This window comes from Lithobates pipiens, unplaced genomic scaffold (genome assembly GCF_037356315.1).
Source record: "Lithobates pipiens isolate NorthernLeopardFrog02 unplaced genomic scaffold, aLitPip1_a1.2 Scaffold_19, whole genome shotgun sequence".
In the NCBI taxonomy this organism is placed as follows: domain Eukaryota; kingdom Metazoa; phylum Chordata; class Amphibia; order Anura; family Ranidae; genus Lithobates; species Lithobates pipiens.
This window is the reverse complement of record NW_027507764.1, coordinates 72,317,547-72,336,864: the sequence shown is the minus strand read 5'-3', so window position 1 is coordinate 72,336,864 and position 19,318 is coordinate 72,317,547. Positions and strand designations below refer to the sequence as shown.

Sequence of the window (19,318 nt, the reverse complement as noted above, 5' to 3'; positions counted from 1 at the left end):
TATTCCCTGCTTTGCAGGAAAACAAAATCAAGAAAATACTGGCTGACAGGACACAGCTCTGTCTTGTTTACATATACAGAGCTCTGTTTTGTCTTCCTCCTCACCGATCAACGCGTGCTGATGGTCATCCATTGGCCGATACCTGCTGATCAGCATGTGCTGTGACTAATCACAGCACAGCCGACACGCACCTACCTGGAAGAGCAGAATCACTTATATATATGTGATTCTACGCAGCAGTTCCGAACTGTATTGGTAAAGCTACAGTGCCCAGTTGGCAAGTGGTTAATATCGATAAAATGGAAAATAAATTATTACTAAAAAAACAAACAGGAATGGCCATTTTATGGACTGATAGGTAATAGATTGTCAAACAAATGACATGGGGGGCTGGGCATGGTCCTGGGAACGTGTACCAAAGCAAATATAAAGCAAATGTAAAAAATTGCATTTGATGGGAAACAGTGATTATAACAATGCTTTAAGTAAAAGATTAGGGGTCCATGCACACTGGGATTAAAAAAAATGCCAGTTCCCATGGCAGAAAACTCCTCTCAACAATGCAATCCAGAAGGGGTTTTATGGGGGGGGGGGGCACACATGCCTGCTCGCTCCTAAGCTGTGTGTGTCTGTGGAGTAGCTCTCCATAGACACACACCATGTGGCTTGACCCCACCCCCCCAATTCTTCCTCACAGAATTAGATTGACAGCAGCAGGAACCAATGGACCAAGTCTCGGTCTGAAGAGAAGGGAAGAGAGAAGAGATCCAGCCGTGAGGAGATCAATGGATCCAACTTTCATTTACATTTATTTTCCCTCAAAATTATGTTTTTTTAGACGTGACATTGTGGTGATAAGGTCAAGCTAGATTCTACTAGTAATATCTAATGAGGTTCATTTTACAAAAGGGAAGAGTAAGGGAGAGCATGTGACTTTCCCATGTAAAAACAAAAGCTCAAGAGAGGGGACTACTCCGAACGGTACCCTTAGAGCATAGAGCACAATTAGGACTATTACGGTACCAATATATAGTATACAAAAATACTTAAAATTTCATTTAAATTTATTGAATAAAGTTAAAAAACAGAAACAATTAAACAATTTGACAGAGACATATTGATAGTAATCAATCTGTACATTTGTAGTAGAGTTTTACAACCATTACTGGAAACCCCATAGAAGGGTTTTTTTTACATTGAGGTAGAGTGAACGTGTAGCTCGACCAGTTTCGCGGCTAAAAGCCGCTTCCTCAGGAGGCATCACCTACAGTATCCAGAACGTCCAACCCTTAGCCACAGAGGTGGCGAAATTTGAGACACCCTCCCATGGGGTGACCCCCCTGGGAACGGATACGGGGGGTAAATGTAAGGAAGCACAATTTGCACCGCTCCTTTTCCTATACTGAAATACAGCTAAGGCAGAGCAGATTCCCAGGCAGAAAAGGAACTCTCAGTAAAGACCCCAAAAAAACTTTTTTTAGGGACCAGAAGGATTAGTCTTTAGCCAAGTCAATAAAGTTTGCCTCTCTCACTGGCGCCGCTCTGATGCAGTGTTTGATCCAAGCAGCCAATCACCAGGTAGATGCCGTTGGTTATGTTGGTGGTGGCTGCAACATAGGAAGGGGACAGCAGGGAAGCCCTGGAGTGTAAGTTGCTCAGGTGCGTGTCTTGAATGGGCAAAGTAACAGCGTTTCATTAGGAGCGGGATAATATTTTTGTTAAAGTGCGTGGGCGGGGTCAGTTAGTTGGTACCCAAGTGGAAGAATGGCACACAGATAAAGTAGCACAATTATTATTTGGTTGAATTCAGGTAACATAAACAAGAGCAGCGGAAAAATACTTAACTTACAATTCCAAACACTATAGTATTGTGTCTTACTAACTCAGTCAAACTCAGGTGCAATAGTTCTTAGCAGTGTTAGAGTAGCCCCAGCGCTAAGATTGTTGCTCTATTAGGCTTAAGTTACTGGAGCAACATCTGCGTGGAGGGGGGCTGTAGACAGAGTAACCTTTGACACAATGCTGGAGTCCCAGGATAGTGGAGTCTTCAGAGGCATCCCTAGTCTGCCCCTCCTTATCAGAATCCTTGCCCTGGAGCTAAATAAGCTGTCCCTGTCCAGCATGGATCCTGTCCATGCTCTATCCACTCCATAACTGCACACCAACTGCAGTGGGGCACTGCTATTTATTAGGATTGCCCCCACTCATGATGGACACTGAGGTCATCCAGTGTTGCAGTGTCCAATCGGATTTCTGCTCCCCTGGTAACTCCTATGGAGACTGCAGAAAAATAATGTTCCTCTCATCCACCATTCCCTTTGTACAATGGACAACAACACAGCGCCGCCTACAGAAGGGAGGGTCAAATGCACTTGCCTACAAGTGGAACTCCAAGTTATTTTTTTTCCTTTTTTTTTATAGAATAAGGAAGGGTTTGAACTTCTGTCAGGTTTTTATTGCTCTCTCCGTCCTTGTTAGAGAGACTTTTCCCCATTTCTTGTTTATGTGATAATGTGTTCACTGAGATAGGAAGCGAGGAAAACTCTTCCCAGCAGACCGCAACTAAAACCTGACAGATGTTCTAGAGCAGTAGGAGAGTTTATGTAAGATTTGCTGGTTTAATTTGGGTGGTTCCGTCCTAGTTGGAGATTGTTCTTCACTTCCTGTCATGGTGACCAGAGATGAGCTTGGGCATTCTTCGGACTCATCTCAAACCTGAACAACGAACCCTTTTTTTGTACTCCAATGCATGGCATTCCGGGTCATTCTCTGCCAAACAGCTCACAGAAACTTACCTGCAACTCATTGGAGTGCAAAAAAATGGAAGCTTGAAGTGCAGGTTAATGATGAGTTTGAAGGACTGGTTGTTTGGGAAATAGGAAGAATAGAGAAGACCTCCTCGCCAGCATAGCCCATTTGTAGTAATGGACATCAGTGATTCTATCCCTGCCCCACTGCATTTCAATCTAACCCAAAGTTCTGTTCCTACAATCTATATATTGGTTTTAAAAGAGAACTTATCTGTGTCCAAAACAGACATAGTTAGGCTGATGACACACGGATAATTTTTTGCTCAGTGTAATCGCTGCTACAGGTCGCTAATGTCAGTGATTAAAGTGGAAAAAAACCTAGCTATATCTATTCTTAAAAATGTTGACCCCCTGTCCCTCCTCCTACCTATGAATGAATGAATGAATGAATGAAATACTTGTATAGCGCACAATGCAAACTGAATTGCCTCTAGGCACTGTGGCGAGCTTTGATCATCTGCTAAAAGAGGAAGGTCTTGAGTTTTTTCCTAAAAGCCAGGTGATTTTCTTCCAGGCGGATGTTGATTGGTAGAGCATTCCATAGCCGAGGCCCTTGGACAGCGAATCTCCGATCCCCCTTGGATTTATACTGGGCTTTGGGCACGAGGAGGAGGTTTTTGTTGGCTGATCGAAGACTGCGGTTTGGTGTGTAATGATTTATTTTCTCCATTAGGTATTGCGGAGCTTCTCTATGCACGCATTTGTGGGTGAGGCAAAGGGTCTTGAACGTGATCCGATTTTTTACGGTTAGCCAATGTAAGCTCCTCAGCGAAGGAGAGATGGATTCCCAGGGTTTTTTTCCTGTTATCAGCCTTGCCGCCGTGTTTTGGATCAGTTGTAATCGTGCAAGTTGATATTGTGGTAATCCGTAAATGTAAAGCAAGTTTGCATAGTCCAGTCGTGAATTAATGATTGTTCCAACTACCACTGCTTTGTCATTCTTTGGGATAAAAGGGATGAGTCTGCGAAGCATGCGCAGCAGATGGTGAGATCCACTGACCTATCCTGCCTAACCTGTATAAAAAGGATTTGTGTACTTACCTATTTTAAGTCCAGTCTGATATTATAATCCTATTACCGTATATACTCGAGTATAGGCCGACCCGAATATAAGCCGAGGCCCCCAATTTACCCCCCAAAAAACTGGCAAACTTATTGACTCGTGTATAAGCCGAGGGTGAGACATGCCTGTCCATCCCTGTGTGTGTGTCCGTCCATCCCTGTGTGTCCGTCCATCCCTGTGTGTCCGTCCATCCCTGTGTGTCCGTCCATCCATCCCTGTGTGTGTGTGTGTCCATCCATCCATCCATCCCTGTGTGTGTGTGTGTCCATCCATCCATCCCTGTGTGTGTGTGTGTCCATCCATCCATCCATCCCTGTGTGTGTGTGTCTCCATCCATCCATCCATCCATCCCTGTGTGTGTGTGTCTCCATCCATCCATCCCTGTGTGTGTGTGTCTCCATCCATCCATCCATCCCTGTGTGTGTGTGTATCCATCCATCCCTGTGTGTGTGTGTCTCCATCCATCCATCCCTGTGTGTGTGTGTCCATGTGTGTGTGTGTGTGTGTGTGTGTGTGTGTGTGTGTGTGTGTGTGTGTGTGTCCAGCCTACCTGTGTCCCGAGCCTGTGTCCCGAGCCTCCGTCCCGTGCCTTGCCTCCTTGCCTCCGTCCCGTGCCGTGCCTTGCCTCCGTCCCGTGTCGTGCCTTGCCTCCGTCCCGTCCCGTGCCGTGCCGTGCCTTGCCTTGCCTCCGTCCCGGGCCTTGCCAGGATCGCCGCTCTTCGTCGGCGCCTCGGCGGCCATTGTAAAATTCAAAAGCCGCGCCTCCGCCTTCGCCTGTGATAGGCGGAACACTGAATTTCCCAGCAGCCTGTGTTCCGCCTATCACGGACATCGTCTCATCCTCGTCCGTAGTACGAGGATGAGACGATGTCCGTGATAGGCGGAACACAGGCTGCTGGGAAATTCAGTGTTCCGCCTATCACAGGCGAAGGCGGAGCCGGAGGCGCGGCTTTTGAATTATAGAATGGCCGCTGTCTGTCTGCTCGACACGCTGATCGAGCAGGCAGACAGCGATGACTCGAGTATAAGCCGAGGGGGCACTTTCAGCCTCAAAAAAGAGGCTGAAAATCTCGGCTTATACTCGAGTATATACGGTATATGTGTATGACAATCAGCGCCACCCTAAATGCAAAAAATAATATAATCCCGTATATATAATCAAATATTGCAGCTGCTGTACACTCTGATGCCATGTACACACGACCGAACTTTACGGCAGACTAGGTCCGACGGACTTTTGGAGGAGTTCCAATGGACTTTCCTAACGATCGGACTTGGCGACACACGAACGGACTAAGTCTGTTCGAAAAGTCCATTAGTTTTGAACGTGATGACGTAAACAGGACTAAACAAGGAAGTTCAATAGCCAGTAGCCAATAGCTGCCCTTGCGTCGTATTTGGTCTGTCGGACCAGCACACAGACGAACGGTTTTCCCGATTTTTAGTCTGTCGGATATATTTGAAATATGTTCTATTTCTAGGTCCGTCTGATTTTTTATTTTTTTTGAAAAACGATCGGATTAGCCCACACACGATCAGATTGTCCGAAGGAGTGATCCCGTCAGACCTAGTCTGCCGGAAAGTCCGGTCGTGTGTATGCGACATAAGTGGATTCACTTCACTTTGAATAAAATTGTGTATAAAAGTATATACAGTGCAGCGCTTCTATAATAGTAACTCTATTACCACACCTTGTGCAAATAACAAAAATAATAATAATAATAATCAGCCATTGTAATATCACATAACAGAAAAAAGTCCTTATTATAAACACAATTCTTGATTGCTGTGAATTTCTGTGCTATTCTAGAACCACCGTGCTTTTCTTTAAGCACTGTATACTTGTGCACACCTCAACCGGCTATTTTACCTGCTCACCTCAAGAATAAGTCAGGCAGACTCAAACATAACTCCTTGTCTTTGACTCTTCAATGATCTCTCCCTTCTACTATGGATCAGCTGTTCACCTTCCGCCCTCTTGTAGTTCCAGCTACTCTCAATGTGCTTCACGTGGATAAAGGGTTGATCCCTCATACAAACAACCTCTCTCCTTAGACTCTCCTCCTCTCCTAAGTACTCGTTTCCAGTGTCATGTAATTACAAACCCAGCAGATATAGTGCTCTCCGTTTTTTCAAAATTATTAAAAAACCCTGCTTAAAAAAAGGACACTTACAAGATGAAAAACAAACACTCGCATGTGTGTATAATAAGAGCGTCTGCTCGCTAACCACCGTGGCTGCGTGACATAATAAGCTCAGTTCCTCGCCTCTGCATGGGTATCGACCTCTGACTGGTGTTTATCAGCAGATCTGTGTAGTCAGCCCCACCAGCAGGTGATTTTTAACAGCGTTTGGCAGCGAATAGTAGCACCAAGGTGCTCTGTCTAATGGAATTTTGTATTGGGACTGGTCCAGGCGAAGCCACAATTTAGTAGCTTGATGGCGGTTCTAGTCAATAAGTCTGGTTAAGTGGGTAGCCTGTTGATACTTACATAGATCTGGCACCGCCAAGCCACCATACATTTTGGGTAGCATAAGTTGCTGCCTCGGCCATTTATGTGCCCATATAAAGTCAGAGAATATCGCTTTTACTTGGCTAGAGGGCATGTGGATCAGCAGGGCTCGTAGGAGGTACAGGAATTTGGGGAGAATGCTCATCTTGAGAATGTTGCATCTGCTGAACTGTGAATGAAGGCAACCTTTTGAGCACAGTGTTCTGAAAAATGTTTTCAAAGAAATTGAGCGTGCCGATTTTATAACAAAAAAAATTAAACTTCACACTCTCAATCATGCAAACAATTTTTTATAAAGTAAATGCTGTAAACGACTTTAGTAGTGAGAAATTAACATCCTGCACTCTCACGTCTCAGATCAGCCCCAATTGATGCACCTTCACACCTCAGATCACTCCCCCCCCTGCAAATCTGTTTCACTACTGTAATCCCTGTACATCTGTCCCTCCACTGTACTACCCTGCTCTTCTGTCCCACCACTGTACCACCCTGCTCTTCTGTCCCACCACTGTACCACCCTGCTCTTCTGTCCCACCACTGTACCACCCTGCTCTTCTGTCCCACCACTGTACCACCCTGCTCTTCTGTCCCACCACTGTACTACCCTGCTCTTCTGTCCCTCCACTGTACTACCCTGCTCTTCTGTCCCACCACTGTACTACCCTGCTCTTCTGTCCCTCCACTGTACTACCCTGCTCTTCTGTCCCACCACTGTACCACCCTGCTCTTCTGTTCCACCACTGTACTACCCTGTTCTTCTGTCCCACCACTGTACCACCCTGCTCTTCTGTCCCACCACTGTACCACCCTGTTCTTATGTCCCACCACTGTACCACCCTGCTCTTCTGTCCTACCACTGTAACCCCCTGCTCATCTGCCCCACCAATGCCCCCCCCCTTTCTCATCTGCCCCACCACTATACCTCCCTGCACATCTGCTCCACCTCTGTACCCCCATGCTCTTCTGTCTCACCACTGAACCATCTTCTCATCTGTCCTAACAATGAACTTATCTGCTCATCTGCCCCACCGTTATACCTCCTGCACATCTGTGCCACCACTGTGCTCCCTGCTCTTCTACCCCACAACTGTACCCCCTGCTCTTCTGTCCCACCATTGTAACCCCCTGCTCATGTGTTCCACTGATGTCCATCCTTTCTCCTCTGCACCCCTCTGCCCCACCTCTGTACCCCCTGCTCCTCTGCCCCACTGCTGTAACCCCCTGCTCCTCTGTCTCACCAATGTACCTCCTTTCTCCTCTGCCAACACTCAACCCCCTCCCCCGCTCACCTTTCCCACCATTAAAAACCCCTTCTCATCTGACCCAACACTGACCCCCCCCCATCTGTTCCACCACTGTAATCCCCTGCTCATTTGCCCCATCACTGCACCTCCCTGCTTTTCTGTCCTTCCGCTGAACCCCCTTCTCATACCTCCCACCACTGTGCCTCCTGCACATCTGCCCCACCACTGTACCCCCTTGCTCTTCTGTCCCACCACCGTAACCCTCCTGCTCATCTGCCCCATCAATGTACCCCCATTTCTCATCTGCCCCACTACTGTACCTCTTTGCACATCTGGTCCACCGCCATATCCCCATGCTCTTCATGTCCACCGCCATATCCCCATCCTCCAATGTATTCCCTGCACATCTTTCTCACCTGTGTACCCCCTGCTCTTCTGCCCAGCCTCTGTTCCCCCTGCTCTCCTGCCCCACCACTGTAACCTCCTGCTCATCTATCACACCAATACACCTCCTTTCACATCTGCCCTACTGCTCTACCCCCCTGCTTTTCTTTCCCACCACTGAACTCCCTTCTCATCTGCCCCAACACTAAGCCCCCTGCTCATCTGGCTCAACACTGAACCCCCCTGCTCATCTGCCCCAACATTGCACCCCCCTACTCTTCTGTCCCACTGCTGAACCCCCCCATCTCATCTCTTCCACCACTGTACCTCCCTGCTCATCTGCCCCACCGCTGTACCCTCCGGTTTTTCTGTCCCAGCTCTGAACCCCTCCTGCTCATTTTTCCCATTGCTGTACCCTCCTGGTCATCTGCTCTACCGCTGTACCCTCTTCTCGTCTATGATCTGCATGATATGCAGAGTGGTGAAAGGAAGCAGAGATGAGACACATCTCTCTGTCCTGGCACACTCATCCTGCTGATCCAACTCTCGGATCCAGCCCACCTGCTTGTATGTGATGTCACATACAAGCATCTGGAATGGATGCACAATGATGAGCTCTCAGGTCAGGGGTATTTTCTGAAAGCAGTGGGCCTGTGTACAGGATCATAAGTTGGGCCCCCACAGCTGAGAAAAAGTGTGGCGCTCTGCACCACAGGAAAAGTTGGGTGTTATTTTCATTGCTCTGAATACTGGCTTAAAGGGAAACAGAGTGCAGGGGTTCAATAGTAAGTAACGCATAGGGTCAGCAATAATTTCCACAAAGTTCCCAGAAGCTCAACAGTAATTCCACAAATTGTCACCTGATTGTGGTTTTCTCACTCAGTGAAATCCCTTCTTTCTGAGATTGGTAGTGGCAACCAAGCAAGTCATTTTCCTCCAGATGGTGGGGGGGGGGGGGGGGGGGAGGGGGCTATAAGGACTGTGATTGGCTTTAGCAGTGGGCAATGATAGTTCTCCTCCTCCTGGAAACAGGGACCGCCCCCCCCCCCCCAGCAGAATTGCTCCGAATCTCTTCCCCATCACAAAAGCTGACGATCGCAGCTACAGCAAAGTTAGAGAACCAAACAATGTTTTGCATCTTTCACAATGTGTGGGGCGCAGTGCCTCCCCCTCAGTGAAGGTGCGGTGTGGGGAATTCTGAAATTGGAATGCATTAGTATCTCACTGACACTTCCCTGTGCTGCTCTGCTGATGGGGGAGGGAGCCTAGTACCGGCAAAAGAGGCTTTGTGTGCTGTTTGCGGCACCAGTGGTGGGGGTTGTCTACCCCTGTTGTAGACTCATGGTGTCACACTTTAATCAGCTAATTAACGCAAAACACCTGTAAAGGTTTACTGAGCCTTTAAATGGTCTCAGTCTGGTTCAGTAGGTTACATAATCATGGGGAAGACTGCTGACTTGACAGTCACTGACACCCTCCATGTGGAGGGTAAGTCACAAAAGGTAATTTCTAAAGAAGCTGGCTTTTCACAGAGTGCTGTATCCAGCTTATTAATGGAAAGTTGTGTGGAAGGAAAAAGTGTGGTAGAAAAAGGTGCACAAGCAACAGGGATAGCCGCAGCCTTGAGAGGATTGTGAAGCAAAGGCCATTCAAGAATTTGGGGGATTCACAAGGACTGAACTATGGCTGGTGTCGGTGCTTCAAGAGCCACCACACACAGATGTATCCAGGACATGGGCTACAAATGTTGCATTTCTTCTGAACCAGAGACAATGTCAGAAGTGTCTTACCTGGGCTAAGGAGAAAAGAAACGGGACTGTTGCTCAGTGGTCCAAAGTCCTTTTTTCAGGATGAAAGTACATTTTGCATTTCATTTGGAATTCAAGGCCCCAGAGTCTGCAGGAAGAGTGGAGAGGTACAGAATACAAGTTGCATGAGGTCCAGTGTGAAGTGTCCACAGTCTGTGATGATCTGGGGAGGCATGTCATCTGCTGGTGTTGGTCCACTGTGTTTTATCAAGTCTAAGGTCAGCGCAGCAATTTACCAGGAAATTCTAGAGCACTTCATGCTTCCCTCTGCTGACCAGCTTTATGGAGATGCTGATTTCATTTGTCAGCAGGACTTGGCACCTGCCCACACTGCCAAACGTGCCAATACCTGGTTTAATGATCATGTTATCACTGTGCTTGATTGGCCAGCAAAGATAAGAGACAGCAGCCCCAACAATGCAGAGGAGCTGAAGGCCGCTATCAAAGAAACCTGGTCTTCCATAACACCTCAGCAGTGCCACAGGCTGATCACCTCCATGCCACGCTGCATTGATGCAGTAATTCATGCAAAAAGAGCCCCGTCCAAGTATTGAGTGCATACTATACTGTACTTGGACACACTTTTTAGTAAGCCAACATTTCTGTATTAAAAATCCTTTTTTTTTATTGGTCTTATGTAATCCAATTTTCTGAGATACTGAATTTGGGGTTTTACTAGCTGTAAGCCCTAATCATCAAAATTAAAAGAAATAAATGCCTGAAACATATCACTCTGTGTGTATTGTATAAGAAATAAATTTCACTTCTTGAATTGAATTACTGAAATAAATTTATTTTTGATGATATTCAATTTTTTTGAGATGCACCTGTATGTGGAGGTTTTCTATTTAAGTGTGTTGGTTCTGTTTCTTTTTTTGCTGAATGGCAAAAACACCTCCCTGCCGCCGGACGGGTAGGTGTTGGTTCCGCATGTGCGCGGCGAAACCACCGCACTTTGAGTGGTGGGGAGTTTCCGCGCACGTGCAGCGCCCTTTCACTTCGCTTGTCATGCAGTAGCGGCGAAGGCGACAGAAGAGTCCGGGACACAACGTGTCTTCCAGAACGCCGAGGGAGTCACAGACGAGCCTTGTTAGCGGCTCAAATGGCCCCCCATGTTTGGAACATTGTAGGGTGGAGCAACAGATCACCTGGGGCCAATTCAATCTAACAAGTAAGCAATTTATAACAGGCCATATGCCAGGATCCGTAGCTGATCCCTGGCGAGTGTACTGTCATTTACACAGGACGGACGGGTAAGGACTGCCATAAGAGCTTAGGCATTATTAGCATAGAACTAATTAATGGATTTTAATGAAATGTTTTGTTATCATTTAGATGCAGTTATTGCTCTGGTTACCATTAACCATAGAGGCACTGCACATCCTTCCTAGGTATTTATTGCTCATATATCACGCTTAATCATCAGGTAATTATTTATGGTTTACTGGTATAACAACTATTATGTTAGTGTCCCATGAATACTTTTTTCAATATCTGGTACTTTTTTGAATTTTCTATATTAGCCAATTACTAAGTAAGGTTTTTTATTATTTTTTATTTGATCTTATTAATTGAATTTCTTCATATCACATACCACTCATTTATTTTGTCACTTTCCACTTGCATTATCAACTTTAGTCTCTCACATTCATATTTATTGTCACATTTAATTTTATATTCACTGAATCGCTGGGCAAACAGTGACATATTACAGCACACGTTTTCATCACACACCTTTTAAACAGCAGCTGGGAGGTATAAAACATCTAGATGATCATCCTATTCCTACCAATATATTCCCTTTTAACCTTTTATATATATAATAAGATGCCTTTAAAGGTTTAAAATACATGGGACTATATATACATCTCAAACTCTTAATAGTAAAATAGTTATAAATATATAAATAAATACTTTATAGATATTCTAAGATTTTTCGCCTCTTAGCCCTTGTACACACGGTCAGACATTCCGACGGAAAATGTCCGATCGGACCGTGTTGTCGGATAATCCGACCGTGTGTGGGCTCCATTGGACTTTTTCCGTCGGAATGTCCGACCAACAAAGTTTGAGAGCTGGATATAAAATTTTCAGACAACATAATCCGATCAGACTTTGTCCGATCGTTTGTAGAGAATTCCGATCGGACAAAGTGCCACGCATGCTCAGATCAAATTCCTAGACCAAAGCTATTGGCTACTAGCCTGAACATAGTCCCGTCATAACGAAATAACATCATCATGTTGCGAACGATCGGATTTTCCGACAACTTTGTCCGACCGTGTGTATGCAACACCAGTTTCGGACAAAATCCGTTGGAAAAAATCTGACGGATTTTGTTGTCGGAATGTCCAACCGTGTGTACAAGGGCTTAGAGGCATTCCTCCCTTTGGCAGCATGCATCCTTCCGTCCTGCCTCCTTTTTGATAGGTCTTTTTTCGACATAATAATAGTTTATAATTTTCCTTTCTAGGTGTTGCCACCCACATGCTCACTTGTGAGGTGGCAACTTGTGGGGTGGCTCAGTGATTCTGTGACCACTTGCAAGCCTGTGACCACAAGGGCAGCTGCCCCCTCTCCCCCTTCCCCCTTGGGAAGACCGGGCGGGGACAGCACTGCGGCGGTGTTTGGGACCACCTCCAGGGAAAGGTTTGGATTTTAAGGGAAGTCTCTGGTCAAGTGAATTTACTTGGTGGAAAGGGTAAATATAGCCCATGTTTGATACCGCAACGTATCAGCATTCAAATGTATTTTGTGATATAATAAAATTTGTCCCCTCGATGTACCCACATAAATGTGAGAAACCCCCTGAAGAAGACCATAATTTCCCAAGGTCGAAATGAATTGGGGCATTTCCATACACCAAATGGATATTTAGTCAAAGATGACAGGGAACCATACATAAAATAATTGTTTTGTATAAGAAATCTATAAAGGAATGCTGTTTCCTAAACCACGTTTGTTCACTTATATGTACACCAGAGCTCATATTTTAAATTCCTGTACCTTGAAGTTTGATCACTTGGTTGATAAAATAAAAACAGTTAATTTTTACCACTGTATCTGTTGCTCATTACTGCTAAAAAGCCCCATGGGGAATTTGTTTGAATCCTTCCAGTCCTTTTTATACCAATGTCATATCTTCCAACTTCCTGAGGTGAGAAAGGAGGGACATCTTTTGGTTTCAACTATGTAGGCAAAAGACACAACCCCACCAGATAGATAGATAGATAGATAGATAGATAGATAGATAGAGGGGTTGGACAAAAATATGGAGAACTGTACATGGTTTGCAGGTGTGAAAGTGGCAACATGTTTTGCATTGAAAGCGGAAGTGATGTAACATTCTTTTACTTCCGCTGTGTGATGAGACACCCAGCTAACAGGTGGGAAGCCTCACTTTCGTCATTCACTGCATGCTCTGCTAGTAATACTGAGTCATGTCATAGCTTACTTAGTTTCAGAGGGCAAATTGTTGTTGCCCGCTTAGCTGGTGCCTCTGTGACTGAAGTTGCCAATTTGTGGTGTTGCGAGGTACAGTATCAAAGGTTATGATGGCATATACAGTTTCCAGCAAACGTCTGATAAGTGTAGTGGATGACATTTGGGATCAAATGTCACACACATTGTAAATTTAGTTTTTGCCTCAGGACCCTACAGTACTGAGGGTTAATCGTGTAGGTAAGCCTTAACACCAGTCTGGCCAGGTCATGATTGATGTTCTGCCTGGTCATGTGAGCGGTGAGGTGCACATGACAGGTTAGAACCTGGCCTGGTTGGATTTTTGTGTATGGCCCTCTCGGAACCAATCAGCGGGAGTGCCGGGCCCGCTGAGGAGTCTGGAATGGGGAACTTAAGCAGGTGTGGGTTGCGTGTTTGGGGTTCCGGAGTTGTTCGAGAGACCCGTGCGGTCTGTTCTGGTTCCAGGACCGGGGTAGCCCCGTGAGGGGTCTCAGTCATGGGGTGTTTGACATCCCGCAGCATGTTCCTATCAATGGCCCCTGCTAGACCCGTCTGGTTTGGGGTAGGGATCCGTCTGTTCCCGAGTCTCGGAACCTGCTGGTCCGAGGCGCTGTAACTGAGGGAGGATTCAGAGTGTCCGGGTGTGCTCTCGGCTTGGAGGGGCACCACAGCTCGTGCAAGTGACTGGGGGAGGACTCTTCGGAGGAGTGCCTGGTTACTGAGTTGGGAAGGACATTGACGAGTCTACACTTTTCCAGTACCTCAAAGGAAGCCGGAAATGTTCCAGGTACGGTTGGAAAAAGGTTCCTGTTTATCTTCAGTTGATTGTTCAAGTTTTGAGTCAACGTGCTGACTGCCATGACCTCTGGCTAGAGGTCTGTTCAGCCTTGAAGTACCCAGCTGCGAGTGGCTACTCTCTGGGTGGAAGTAAAAATTTTGTTAAACCTGCAGTCCAAGGTACCTGAGTTCTTCACCCCGTGCCCTCTGTTCCTAAAGAGACTGTGTTTTGTGAAAGTTCTACTGCAAAATAAAACCTTTTGAAAGGACTTTATCTGTGTCAGTGTACAGGTCGTTGGGTATCAACTCTTGGAACCCCTAGACGCGGTAGAGCAGGCCAGGAGAAGATAACCGGTAGCCCATTAAGTCAAGGCCGCCCTGCAACAGGTTATGGCAGCTACATAAGCATAACCAAGGTTGACATGGTCTACCGACTGAAAGAGACAAGAGGACATTGTGCAGGATTGTGATTGAAGGGTTGTATCAGATTCCATTATCCACCACCCAAGACTTATATTTGTCAATTCCCAGGAGAATTCAGGACCTCTTGGATGCCAAAGGTGGTCCAACACCATATTAGGTAACGATTGCGTTCTTTTACCATACTTGTTTCCAGAATTTCGTTAAAGCCCCTGTAGATAGATTGAAAGATATGTAGACACACATCTGTAGACAAATATAGGCCACTCTACTATAGCTGTATGTAGTTTATCTATCTGTTGCTTCCGGATCTGGTTGGTCTGGTCATGTATGCGGATTGTCAGAATATTCCCATCATATCCATATGGTGAGATTGATTAGTTCAGGTCTTGTAGCTGTCATTTTGCTGCCTGTGCACAGGGAAGTGCAGCTATTCAGCAGTGGAGATAAAATGTGTGAATTAGTGTTGACATGTATCTTCCGAGAAATTCAGGTGTTTAATTTTAGCTAGGCTTTATTTATTTTATTTTATTTTTTCAGTCTGCCAGATTTTTTTTCTACCTTGTCTGTTACTGCTCATGTAATCGCCGGGTATAATACAATATTTTCCTAGGGAAATAGCTGTGTAAAATGTAGCTAATCTACATTTGATGCAATGCAAGTGTAATCAAATTTTAAACGATGTCTAGGTAGTTGTCAGTTTAATCAGAATGAAAATACACTCTTGAAAAAAGCATTGGGTCTGTCATTGTTGCCTGCTTGTTCTAAAAATGTTAGTTGCCTGGCTGTTGTGCTGTCAGTATTGACTTGGAACAAGTATGCAGAAAAGGACTTCTTTTGATATGCTTGATATTTGCTCTGGGGCCGTTACTCAAAGTCCAGAAGCCAGATGATCAGCACAACAGCCAAGCCATGAGGATTTTCAGACAGGTTTAGTCTAATTAAGCCTATTCCATGTAAAACGGATATTCAACTTTTCTGTGGTTTCCGGCAAAGAGAATCGCATGCTGGTTTCTTATATCTGTCAGTGCTGATCAGTCAGTGAAATAATTTGGGCCCCAGGGTTTTCGGCATGAAAGAATTGCTGCCATGTATCCTGGCACTTAGATTTTTCTGTATAATTTTGGTCTCACTAGTGAAATGATACTAGTGTATTTGGCATTATAATTATAGGTGTAGAGTGATCCTGTGACATTGACCGTATGCTAAAACAGCTGTTACCTTTTAAAGAAAGCAGTAAATACTCCCCTTATCTGATGCAGGTGCCGCTGAGTATTACTCTAAACCAGCCATTCTCAACCTTTCTACTCCAGTGAAACCTTTGAAATAATTATCAGGTCTCAAGGGAACCCCAGCTAAAACAAATTCATTGGTAGCCTGTGGGAAAATACCTCTTGTAGTGTTGGGCATTGGAAGAATTTCCCTTACATTGGTTGCCAGTGTGAAGAATGCCCCTTACAATGGTGGCCAGTGTAAAGAATGCTCCTTAGCCCTTGTACACACGGTCGGAGATTTCGACAACCAAATCCGTCGGAGTAATTCCGACGGATTAATTCCAGAAGAGGTCCGGAAGTGATGTTGCATACACACGATCGGACTAAGTTGTCGGAAAATCTGATTGTACATAACGTGATGACGTTATTTCGTTACGACAGGACTACGTTCAGGCTAGTAGCCAATAGCTTTGGTCTAGGAATTTGATCTGAGCATGCGTGGCACTTTGTCCGTCGGAGTAGGCTACACATGATCGGAGTATGTCCGATCGGAGCATTTTGTCAGAAAATGTTACTGGCAAGTTCGAAAAGTTGGTCCATCAGATATTATAAACAGTCCGATGAAGACCACACACAGTCGGAATATTCGACAAAACGGTCCGATAGGACACACTCTGACCGTGTGTACAAGGGCTTACAGTACATTGGTGGTCAGTGGGAAAAATGCCCTTTACATTGATGGCCAGTGGGAAGAATGCCCCTCTTGCAGCCAACCGAAAAGGTCATTGGTGTCATGGTTCTGCCAAATGGCATTGGCCCAAAAGCTATGTAGGCATCACCATTTAGGAGGTTAATCAGCCACAGCTCAAGGAACTCCTAGAAACCTATTGAGAAACCCTAGGGTTTTACGGAGCCCTGGTTGAGAATGGTTGCTTTAAACACTAGAACTGGTCCCCTGAAGTGATCCTCAACCAACCAACATTTCCAAGAGTCAGTCTCTAGTGTCTCTTGTTGATCTCACTAGTTCTATGTGCTGACCTCATGTCACCACTCTCATAGATGCCAACTGTCCAGGATTTTCTGGGACAATGCTGTGTTCTGGTGATGTCTTGGTATAAGAGCATAACCCCTACTTGAGTTACTGTGCATGTGCAGTACAGGTCTTAGGATGAGGAGGGAGCATTTTTGAAAGTAGTTAGGTAAAGCTTGGGATTGTGCTTTAAAATTGGTGTGACATATTTTGTCTTCCTCCCTAAATTGCTTACTATGGAAGGCTCAGTGTGTATAAGCAAGCTGCTGTTTCATGACCGAGGAGAAAAGTGGCCACTGTCAGGTTGGGATTCCATGCAATTTAGCATTAGTTATAGTATAGGCAAGAATAAATTTGACTGCAAAACCAACACAGTTCATGGCCCATGCCCAGGCCTACAGCCATCCACACATGTTGCTGACAGTCAGTAACATTTTCTCACAAATTATAGGTTTTAAACTGTTGCCTTTAATATCACTGCAAACATAGTAGTAGTGTAATAGTAATAGTGGATAGTGGAGTGTGTAGTTGAGGCCGCATACAAAAATCCCTACTTCTAGCAGATCAGGTGACAGTATTCCCCACTTTTCTTGTTGTCAGTTCCAGGTGTACTAAAGCAGAGGGCAGATTGTCTCTTTCAATCTCTCTGTCTCGTGTGTCTATGACTTCTAATCTTGTTAGTGTAATACTGAGGCTCACCAGTCCACTCGAGTAGGTGGACAACAGAAGATAGTTCACCTACATTGACAGGAAGTATTATTCCAACTCTATATGTAGGAGTTGGAGAAGGATTCCAGTTCTATTTCTCTAAGTGCTCTCAGTGTAATTCTTCAATCCCTAAAATACTAGTGTGTCCTTTTGAATTTCTGAGATTCACACTAGTCACCGCAATGTCAATGTTCTTTTAAGGTTACTAATATAGGAGTCTGGTGAGTACATGGTAGTTACTTGGCAGCAAAGTGGACACTTGTTGACATCAGTTACTCAATAGAAATGTCATTCAGAGTAATACTACACTTTATTGCCAGTGCATTAGCCAAACTACAGAGCACTCTACTAGTATACTGTACATATTGTTCTGTGCTTGCCTACAAAGCTGACACTAAAAATTGCTGACATTTTGCACTTCGTAGAAAGAAATCGCATTCTGTAATAGTATCCAACACTCACACCAGGCCATGCTGCCAGGCCATTTGCCAGATTGTGAGCAAATGAGACCCTGCTACCATTGGGCCATTTTGCACTCTGTGATGTTGTAAATATGTTTGGTTGTAAAGGGATTGGCGATTGCAAACACCTAACAAAATCAGTACAAAAAACATATGTTCTAAACCTTACCGGCATACTCCCCAAATTATAAGTGTCAAAAAATGAAAATGAAACTAATTTTAATACAACTATTCCTGGGTGTTTTATCCCCCATTGCCCATTTCGAAATGTGTTATTGTGTTTTTTCGGACCAATGTTGGCTATTTTATGGGATACCAACAGTGTGAAATAATAAGACCAGTTGAGTTGGCCTCAATACCAGCAGGCACATTAGCTCCAAATGGGCACCTGACACTGTGGATTGGTCAGTTGCCTGCCTTAGCAGTGCCATCAGGGAAGGCAACATGACTGGGGTATCTTCTACACTAGGGCAATCAGATAGTTGGCAAAGAAATGGGGCACTCAAGCTCCTGACCTGCAGCTCTGTGTGTCCATTCACAAACGGAGCAGCGGCTCGGACCCGCCCCCCTCCATGTTCTGATTGACTCAGCGGCTGTGATTGACAGCATGAGTGCGTATCCCCGGAGAGGCAGGGCTCTTGTGGACATCGCTGGATTGAGATGGGGCTCAGGTAAGTATTTGGAGAGCTGCTGCACACAGAATGTTTTTTACCTTCATGCATAGAATGCATGAAAGTAAAAAAACCTTCTACCTTTACAACCACTTAAACTTTTTTTTTCATCCTCTGTGATGATTTTTTGGTGGCAGATTCTCTTTAATGAGACATGCAGGCGCTAAACAAACCTGCATGTCTTTCCCTGTGCTCCACTAAATGTCATGCAGTGAAGATCACACTGCATTACATTAATTCCCAGCCATGCTCTGGATCATGCATCTGGGATCCAGAAGTGACGTCATACATGTCGCTTCCAGGTCAGGAACATGACACGCTCTCTCTCCTCCCTCCCTTCTGCCCTGCGGCGCCCACTTTGATGCTCCTGGGCAAGCAAGGCCCGGAATACCGGCCTACATGTCCTGGGCGTTGGCTGATAGAAATTGTGCATCCCTGCAACAGTAAATGTCCTGGCAAAAGCTCGGGCGCCCAGGATGCTACCTCTAGTCACCATGGTGACCTGTCGCCTGGGATTTGTCAAGCCTTGGTTTACATGGATAAGACAAGTCTCTTAACACTGGCAGAGGTGATTAAAATGATGCAAAACCTTTATCCCAAAATGAAAACTGTTTGCTGTAACATAAAGTGTGAGCTGGAGTTTGGCTTCAATTTATTCTAAATGCTAATACATTTAATACTCCCCTCCCCCAGACTGACAGTGCTGCAGTCTGCTGTACCTCCTGTGCTCCTTTATCCAGAGTAGTGTCTCAC

The 19,318-nt window shown here is 45.3% G+C and overlaps 1 protein-coding gene across 1 annotated transcript in view; it reads left to right on the top strand.

The window, feature by feature from the left end:
- C1QL3 (complement C1q like 3) overlaps positions 1-19,318 on the top strand; it is a 71,416-nt gene that overhangs the window by 35,195 nt on the left and 16,903 nt on the right. The gene's annotated exons all lie outside the window — the stretch shown is intronic.